The sequence below is a fragment of the Pteropus alecto genome, unplaced genomic scaffold, assembly GCF_000325575.1.
Source record: "Pteropus alecto unplaced genomic scaffold, ASM32557v1 scaffold20, whole genome shotgun sequence".
NCBI classification, from domain to species: domain Eukaryota; kingdom Metazoa; phylum Chordata; class Mammalia; order Chiroptera; family Pteropodidae; genus Pteropus; species Pteropus alecto.
The window spans coordinates 14597621-14606204 of NW_006436298.1; the positions used below are offsets into that span (position 1 = coordinate 14597621).

General features: G+C 40.4%; 1 long non-coding RNA gene across 1 annotated transcript; it reads right to left on the bottom strand.

The window, feature by feature from the left end:
* Positions 1–3009: 3009 nt before the first annotated feature.
* On the bottom strand, positions 3010–8093 carry LOC112480627. The gene is made up of 3 exons (XR_003046707.1): positions 7955–8093; positions 3728–3996; positions 3010–3223 (listed from the first exon to the last, which is right to left on the bottom strand). It is a non-coding gene; the product is annotated as an uncharacterized LOC112480627 (long non-coding RNA).
* Positions 8094–8584: the final 491 nt, after the last annotated feature.

The window sequence follows — 8584 nt, forward strand, 5'->3', positions numbered from 1 at the left end:
GATTTGGTGAGGGGGATAATTTTCTAACAACATTATTTGATAGCAAATTTTGACACCCTTCATTTCACACTGACTTTCATAGCAGAATCATACAAAGGTCATTTTGAAAAAAGATGTGAGGGCTTCATCAATTTTCCTGAGAGCCTCTCTTAATCCTTTGATATTCAAATAATTCTCCTTTTGAAGAACTTATCCTCTTATCATCCTTGTTGTTTTTCTCATCTTTAATTGTTAACTGGCCTAACACTGCCAGTTACTCATTTGCTTATGGAACAGTTTTACAAAATCACTTTCAATGACTTCATAAAATCCTGCATCTTTTGCAAGATTAGCAATTTTACATGGCAACTGAAATGCAATTTATTTACATTGTATTGTCAGATGTTTATAACATCTACAATTAGCAAAATTGACTGGTTGAGTGGTAAAAGTTGCTGGTGTTAAGTCGGGAGGGCTATATGAGTGGGGACTAATTTAGTAAGTGGCCAGTTCATTAGAGGACATTTTCCTGTTATGAATTCTGCTTCCCTATACAACTTAGCAGCTACTGGGATTCAGATAAGCTTAATAAATAGTTAGATAATGAGAAACTTCTGTACTATGCAGCACTAAAAAGGAACGATGTGTGTTACGTGGAAAAATGTTCATCATGTATTGTTAAATAAAAAAAGTGAGTTCCAAAAGACTATAAATAGTATAACAGTATTTTATAAAATAGTATTTTATGAAATAATGTTAGTATATGCATCAAAAATATAAATAAAGAAAACAACCTCAAAGAATATACTTCAAACCATCAGCAGTCATTTCTAATAGGTGTGTGGGGAATGGGGAAACCCCATCTCGGTAGCCTTATTTTTAATGAGCATTTATTACACTTTAAAATATGATAAAAGTCAATTAAAAATATTTTTAACTGGTATAGCTAAGATAGGGCCAGAGCAAAAAAAAAAAAAAAAAGGAAAGAAAGAGGAAAGAAAAGAAAAAACGGCTGTCCTTATATTAGTGTGTAAACATTAATGTGCAAAAAGAAAAACAGCTGTCACTACATTAGTGTACTCCTAGAAGGAGAGCTTTTATAGGACCATTTTGAAGGGGTGTATTAGGATTCGTCAATATAAACCTGTCTTTTTATAAACACCCCAGAGCTCTTCCTCAAAATAATCAAGCCACAAATATTTGCTGAGAATCTGTTATTTTCAAGGTACTGTGTTGCACTTAGTGCTCAGAGGAATACAAGGATCTTTAAGACTGCTGAAGCTTTTACTCAAAAAGTCAGTTTAAAAAGTTATGACGGTCCTCAGTGAATGAGGTAGGCAACAACACCTGTCATTAGTGACCAAGGTCTGCTACAACTGTGTGAAGATGGAGAAATTGACTAGTTGATTTTTCAGTCTTTGTCTCCACTTAGGATTCTTTGGGTCAAGCATTAGATGAGAGTCAGCACTGAGCATGAGATATTAACCTTCAGAGAAAAATAACCCTTTTTCCTCCACTGGCAGGGAAATTCATAGATTGGCTCAAAGGCCGGATGGAGCTTCATCCAGATCTTATGAGTTTTAGGGGATTTTTTTCATGGGGATACTAATGAAGTGAGATGGCGAGCAGTGGGGTATGTATTTTTTTTAATCTTCTGACTCATTTTATGAACCAGGAAACTGAAACCGACTCAAGGTATCAACACTGCTGCTAAGGACAGAACCAGGATTTGAACTTGGCACTTGTGATTCTAGAAATTGCATTCTTAATTTTTATGACCGTACTCCATCCTCATTGCAGTTTACAGCAAGAGTACTAATCAATGTATATACTTACTGTGAAGTTTACTCCAGGAGGAAAGAGGAAACCAGCTGCATAAATGGAATTTGGAGAAAGGTAATACCTTCCGCTGAACAATAAATATCCATGAAATCTCTGTAGTCTTCCTGGATAAGAGGTTGCCAAGATTTCTGTAGACTTGGTCTTTCTTTCTACTCCTGGAAATTATTCCTTTAGGGCAGAGTTGAAGCACATTGGCAGAGTAACACGTTCTCTTCTGCCTACATTCTGCCTAAACTGTGGATAATCAGAGGTGCTTTGGGTTCTGAATTCTGCTGCAACAAAAATCATTTATTTTTTTAAATTTGCCATTCAGATACTTCAGTTATGGATTATGCATGGCATATTCAATACCTAGAGTAAAAGTGCTTTATATGTGCTATATAGCATAATTTACAGTGATAACGTAGTGTGCCATGTTTACAATTTAATTGTACCAACTTGATCTTTAGAACTCTTTGAAATACAAAGAAAGTATGATTTAACTATCATTAGAAGTTAGCTTGGATTTATGACACATTAATGAAGAGTTAAAAACTAAAAATGTACATTTTTAAAAAGAAAAAAATAATTTGATCTTTTAGGCAAAGTTTATATGTATTCGATCACAAAATTGTATTATAGAAAAACCAAATATAGGGAAAAATGGTTTTAGTTCACTACTGTGGTTATTATGAAATACAAGACAGTAGGTCACTTCTCTTGTTGCAGAGTGAAAACAAACAGCTTATTACAACCACTCTTGGGATAGTACATGAAATGCAAAAATATGTTTTTTAATGAAAATTGATGGGAGTCATCTCTTTGAAAAATTTCTAAAAAGTATTCTCAACATCACGAACTATAGGAAAATAACTTGTGGAAAATAAAATCCCACAAGGAAAATTCTTTCCTTCATTGTTCTCTCTACCTCTAATAATGTGAAGACTTGATATTGAACACTGCAATGACTTATGGACAACCTCAAAGGTTGATGAAAAATAATAATCTGCAGTTTTGTTGAAGCAAGCATCAGAATTTCAAATATTATTGTCTGAGAACAAATCACTTGATTAGTAAGTGGGCCCAGTCATCCACCTGATATTCACATCTAAACTATGGTTCTCTATCAAATCTGCAAAAATACTTCAAAGAGATAATAACTTTGTTTCTTTGTGAAAAATGGCCCTGAAAGAAAGTCAACTGCTAGAGTAGCGTTGAAAGGTGATGGCATTTATTAATTTGCATGATTATATTTAGAGAATTGCATGATTATATTTATATTTAGATTACAATTAGATGCATGATGTTGAAGGCCTGTTGATATACGTGCAAATTTGAAGATTCCCTGTGTAGACAAGCATTTCTTTGCAAACTGGCACGTGACTTCTTTGAACAGAGATGGGAAGACACTTTCTAGTTTCACCTGTTGGTTAGAAAAAAAAAAGAAAGGAACTGTTATATTACTATAATCTTTTGAGGAGCAAGCACTTTTTGAAATCAAATGTACTGTGTAACTAACTGCTAGGGTCTGAGATTGCTAGTTGGCAGCAAAAACTCTCTTGGGTCCATGAAGTGGTTGCTTTCCCCTAAATTTTGCTTTAAAAAAATCCTCTGTAGTTGACCTCGTTGTTCAGCATTCTGCAGCTGAGAAAGGGCTCATTGTTGTCAGCTGAGCGTTCCATATAGTAATCACAATAATCTCAGAATTTTATAAACCACAGAATTATGGTGGCTCCTTAGCATGATATCATCAGGCTATTGATGGGTGAAGAGCTGATACCATCTTTGATGTACATTCCCCATACCCTCTACCCGGAAATGTTGTTAGTTAGACATGTTAGGTTCTAACGGGAGCACTAAAAGTTGAATCATTTATTATTCTGCACATGCCCCTTACTGGTAGTCAGTGAAATACAGACGAGAATACCTTATCCAGGATATGAATGTGATGACAACATGGCAAGATGTCAGGCATCTCCAGAGATCTTAGATGTTTGGCTTATTGCCATTGGAGAGACGGCCTCTAATTTTCATTTGGCCTTCATGAGGCTGTTGCAAAAAATTATTTGCATGACTGGTTCTAGCTGTAAGTTTTAATGGTTGTCTTGGAAAGATGGTAGCATCATAGAGCTGGGCTTGTAGATTCTGAGAATCTTAGCTGCCTCAGAAGAACTCAAGGAAACTTAATTTCCAGACCTGGAAAAGATCCATTTTTTTTGAATCACTTGTTTAGCCTTGTTGCCTTGAGTCAAATAAAGTGAGTTACTCTTTATGAAGTATGAACAATGCCAGAAACACATCATTAAAATGTTAATTTAATTTGGTCTATTGAAGTAAGAATCCAGACAGTTTGGTTCACCTATAACTGACTGAGATTAATGATACTGTTTTGATCTGGAATAATTCTAGTCACGTGAATGAAAGTTCCAAGGCAAGGAGATTGAGCGTAGTTATGGACTCACCACCTTTTCCGTAGGTTCTGGGCCAAAGTATAAAATGTGCTTTCATCAGAGTTGTTGATTTTGTACTTTTGCAAAAATTAAATTCACTTTTAAGAGGAAGATAACGGTTAAAATCTATTTGACTAATCAGTTTAATTTTGTGACCATGCGTTTTTCATTTGTTCTTTACTTTCCCACCAACTCCTCTGAACAGAAATGGGGAGATCTTTCTCCACTGCTATGACCTTATTTTGCAAATCACTACCAGTTCTATAGTAGAAGTTAAAACTTTGCAGGTTCAGATATCACGAGTACTTTTTTTCCTATTTGCCAAGATAAAATCCCAACTTATGGCTTGGAACCATACTGTAAAATATAAATAACATCTTAATGAGCACTGCGAGAACAGTGTGCTGGGCCAGTTGCCTACCACTGAAGGGCTGGGTTTAAGTGTGCCTTGGGTCATAATGAAAACTAGTTTGGTGGTCTTAGCCTCCCAACTGACATTTTCCCACACTAGAAAACCAGCACAGGAGTTCATGGAATTCCCTACTAAAGACAATTGCAGTTCTGCCCAAAACCAGAACTGGAGTGTGGATGGGATACCTGGAGGAGAAGCTAGAGGAGAAGCAACAGGGAGCCCTTTAATCCTAAATTAAACTCCTGCCTAGATTTAGGAGGAAGAGGGAAGGGGGAAAATAATTGCACGTTTTTGTTTTTTTTTTTTAATTTCTGTCTATATTCTATAATTTCAAATATAATCTAAAGACATTTCTTTGTTTTCATTACCTTCACTGTCCATGTTCTTGACTCCATGAGAACACATTTTCCAAAAACATTGGCTAAAAGCATTGTGTTAACCTCTCTATACTAAAAAATCCAGTTCCTGGGCCTAAGGGACTAAATACCTAGATTTGCATCTTTCTTACCTCGTTCTTATTCCAAGTTCATCTGCTCTAACTAGCTATATCTCATCTGCCCCTTAATTCAGGCATAGTCCCTGTTCCTACAGGGAGCCCTCTGTAGTGACAAGTGCATACCTTCATCTCTTGCTTTTAGTACTTGTCTATATGGAACAGATACATATGCCTAATCATATGTATCTGGTAAACAAATTTTCTATTACTGTTCTATTTGACTGATGGGAAATATAAGTGAACACTTAAAAAATAGAGGAAAAAAAAGAAACTCCAAACACAAGAAGCTATATTCCTGACATCATTATATTTCAACAAAGAGGATTCTTTGGTCCTTTCTTCTTTTGGAAAAAGACACTGGCTCTAAATCTCTTAATAATTCTACCTGATTTAAATCTGACTTTAATCCTGAATGATAAATTAAGATTCTGTATCTTTTTACCCCGCTTTCCAGAGTAATTTGTCTAACCCAACGCCTGCATAAATAGATCCTCTAAGTATTTCAAAGACATTCCTTTTGGGCATGGTAGTAGCATCAGCAACAAGAAGAGCAAATGGTGCCACCTCCCACCCCACCGGGGACAACGCCCTGACCTGTGGTTGCATTTAGAGATCCACTCACTGAAGGAAGGACACCGATCGCTCTGATTATATAAAGAGTTCCGTGGACAGCCACTACAGGCCTCCTCTTATAGTATTCCCAATCTCTCAAAGTCCTTCCACAAAAAAATTCTTAGAGGAAGAAAGCATTGTCCCTGGGAGGATCCCAGGTAGCCAGCCAGAAGGAGAAATCCTGAAGTTTGTCCCAGCACAGTACATCCCTGTAGCAGGGTAATGTGCCTTTCCTGGAGCCAGGCCGACTTCGCCCTAAGGTTACATTTCCACACAAAGAAGCCTTTAAGGGTGCTGTTGCTGGCCTCCACACTGGAGGTTTATGTCTGTCAATCTTAGGGAAAAAAAAAAAGAGGCCATAATAAAACTGCAGGAGCCAGCAGTGGGGAATTACAACTCTAGGATCAGTGGAGGTCTGCCTCACAGTCCTGCTAGATGCTGAGCATTGGCCTAAGGACTGAGAACAATAAAGCGGAAGGAATTTAAGTCAATTGGCTGCTGGATTCCATTAGCAGGACTCAGAGAAGGGGGCGCTTGCTGAGAGTGGTGCACTGATTCTTGGCCACTGCCATTGTGCCAACCTGCTGGGTGATCCAGAGTCTGAAGAATGAGAAAAGTTCACCCAGTCAAACAGGCCTGCAGACAACCAAGTTGGAGGCTGTATGTGCGGCAGACACTGCAACTCCAAGTGTAACTCAGCTGATTTATAGTTAATAAGAACAAATACTAATTAAGGCCTCAGCGACTGACTATGATAGGCAGAAAAACAGGAAATACATCAGAAGGTGGACCAAAATATTTTGCAGAGACACGAAGAAAAATAAAGGTGGTAGCATCTGAAAGCAAGGCAAAGAGAGGCGTGGGAAGCCACCAAACGAATCTGACTGGTTCGGGGGTTGGGGAAGCAAGTGGGTAATGGAGCTGAGAATAGAGAGAGCATCACTGCCACCTGTCCAGCAGCTCTGCAGCCCTCATTTGGCAGTGTAGGCCTGATGCCTGCATGGAAGGCTTGCTGGACCCAGCTCCAGAGCTTCCTAAAATATCCTTGAGCCTGATGCAATATCACTTTGTGATGGCACCGCATTGCGATGTGGTGACGAGATAACCTGGTAATGTGGAAGAAGAGCCTTTTATGTCTTCATGTGATTGTGTCTGAGAGAGGCCAAGAGAGCTGAGCATTCGCAATGGAGAATGGGTTTGTTGGAAGGGTGGTTAAACTCTCTGATATGGAAGAACAGAGTTCCCATCAGCCTACCTCAGACTATGGAGGCTGGACACCTGGGGAGGGCTCAGTCAGGAGATGGAGACTTAGAAGGACAACCCCAAGAGGCCCATCAGCAGCCCACTCGGCACTCTAAAAAGCAGAGCTGAGGAAGGACTATGTTAAAACCAGCCTTAATCCTGGAGAAAGCAGCAGAAAGAACAGGGTAGTTTCTTCCAGAGTATGTCCTCTGGGCAAACAAGGAGTTGGACTGGGGAAAGGAAGAGAAGGCAGGCCTAATCTGGAGAAAGCCACTGGGAGCCACCAAGAGTTGGCAGCACCATCAAGGTTTGGCTTTAGACTCCAAATGAAAAACAATGTGCCTAGCTCTAGGCAAGCCCCTGTTCTACATAATGATTGAATTTTGAAATGTGAATTAAACCTGGCGAAGGAATGCAACTCTTTTCTCCCTCCACCAGGCTATTCTACCATTCTTAGAAGGTGAGTGATGGGTCAGAGGAAGGTTTAAAATTTTTGCCCTTTTACCAAAAAGTAGAAACTGTCAACCACTTCTCCCGCCATCCCCTCCCCCAATGCTCAAAGTGTTCAAAACTAAAAGCTGCAGCATCTTTTCGGCAAGTAATCAGCACAAGTTGAAAGGCACATGCTGTTGCATTTCTGATCAGATTGTATGTTAAGCAGGAAAATCCGCCCCCCTTTTGGGGGGCTCAATGCATGTCTGTTTAAAGAAGCCACCAGGCAGTGCCTCTCACTTTGTCTTGGCAGGGCACAGCCATCAGACGAAGTGGGAGGAAGAAACATTAACTTCAACAGCTGTTTCTTGACCCCGGCTGTCAGTCTTCCCAAGAATAAATTTTGGAGAGTCCTATTTGAAACAAAGAGGGAGTTTTGGGGGGAGAGAAAAGTTGGTTGGCTCCAAGGCGGCCGCCCAAAGAAGCAAGGAACAAGATGTTTGTAGTTACCACGCAGCCTGCAAGCCTCAGCCGGGTGCAGAGATGGAGCAAAGTAACTTGAAAGCTCTCCTCTCGGCGCCCTGTGCCTGCAGCTTCCCCCCCTAACGCGCGCCCAGATCCAGCGCCGGTGGTAAGAGCCGTAGCTCGACTACAGTAATTCCCCAGCTCGGGCGGCTTGAAACTGCTCGGGCTGAATAGCATTTGCTGTTCCGTCCTGCGGCCGCCTCCCGCCGCTGCTGCCGCGCTCCCTGCAAAGCAGCTCTCATTATCCCGGAAGTTGTGCTGACACAGTCTCGCTGCCACCAGAAGTTTGTCAACATCAAACTTCTCCTGTGTGGGGTACGTTCACCTTCCACGAGTATTTAATCGAGCCAACAAGCAAACAAACAAACCCAAATAAACCTGCCCGTGATGTCATGGTGGTTTTTTTTTTTTTGGTTTGGTTTTTTTTTTTGGCTTTCCTGGAAGCCTGGGGCTGTTAGGAATTTGCTGGTGGGCGCGGAGAGCGCCCGCGGGTTTCTGGGGGAGATAAGGGATGGCCCCCTGGACAGGAAGAGGGGAAGGGGCTGTGTAGGGGCATGCGGGCGGTTGGTGATGGGCACATGGGAGCGGGGGAGGGGCCTGGGGCTGAAGTGCAGT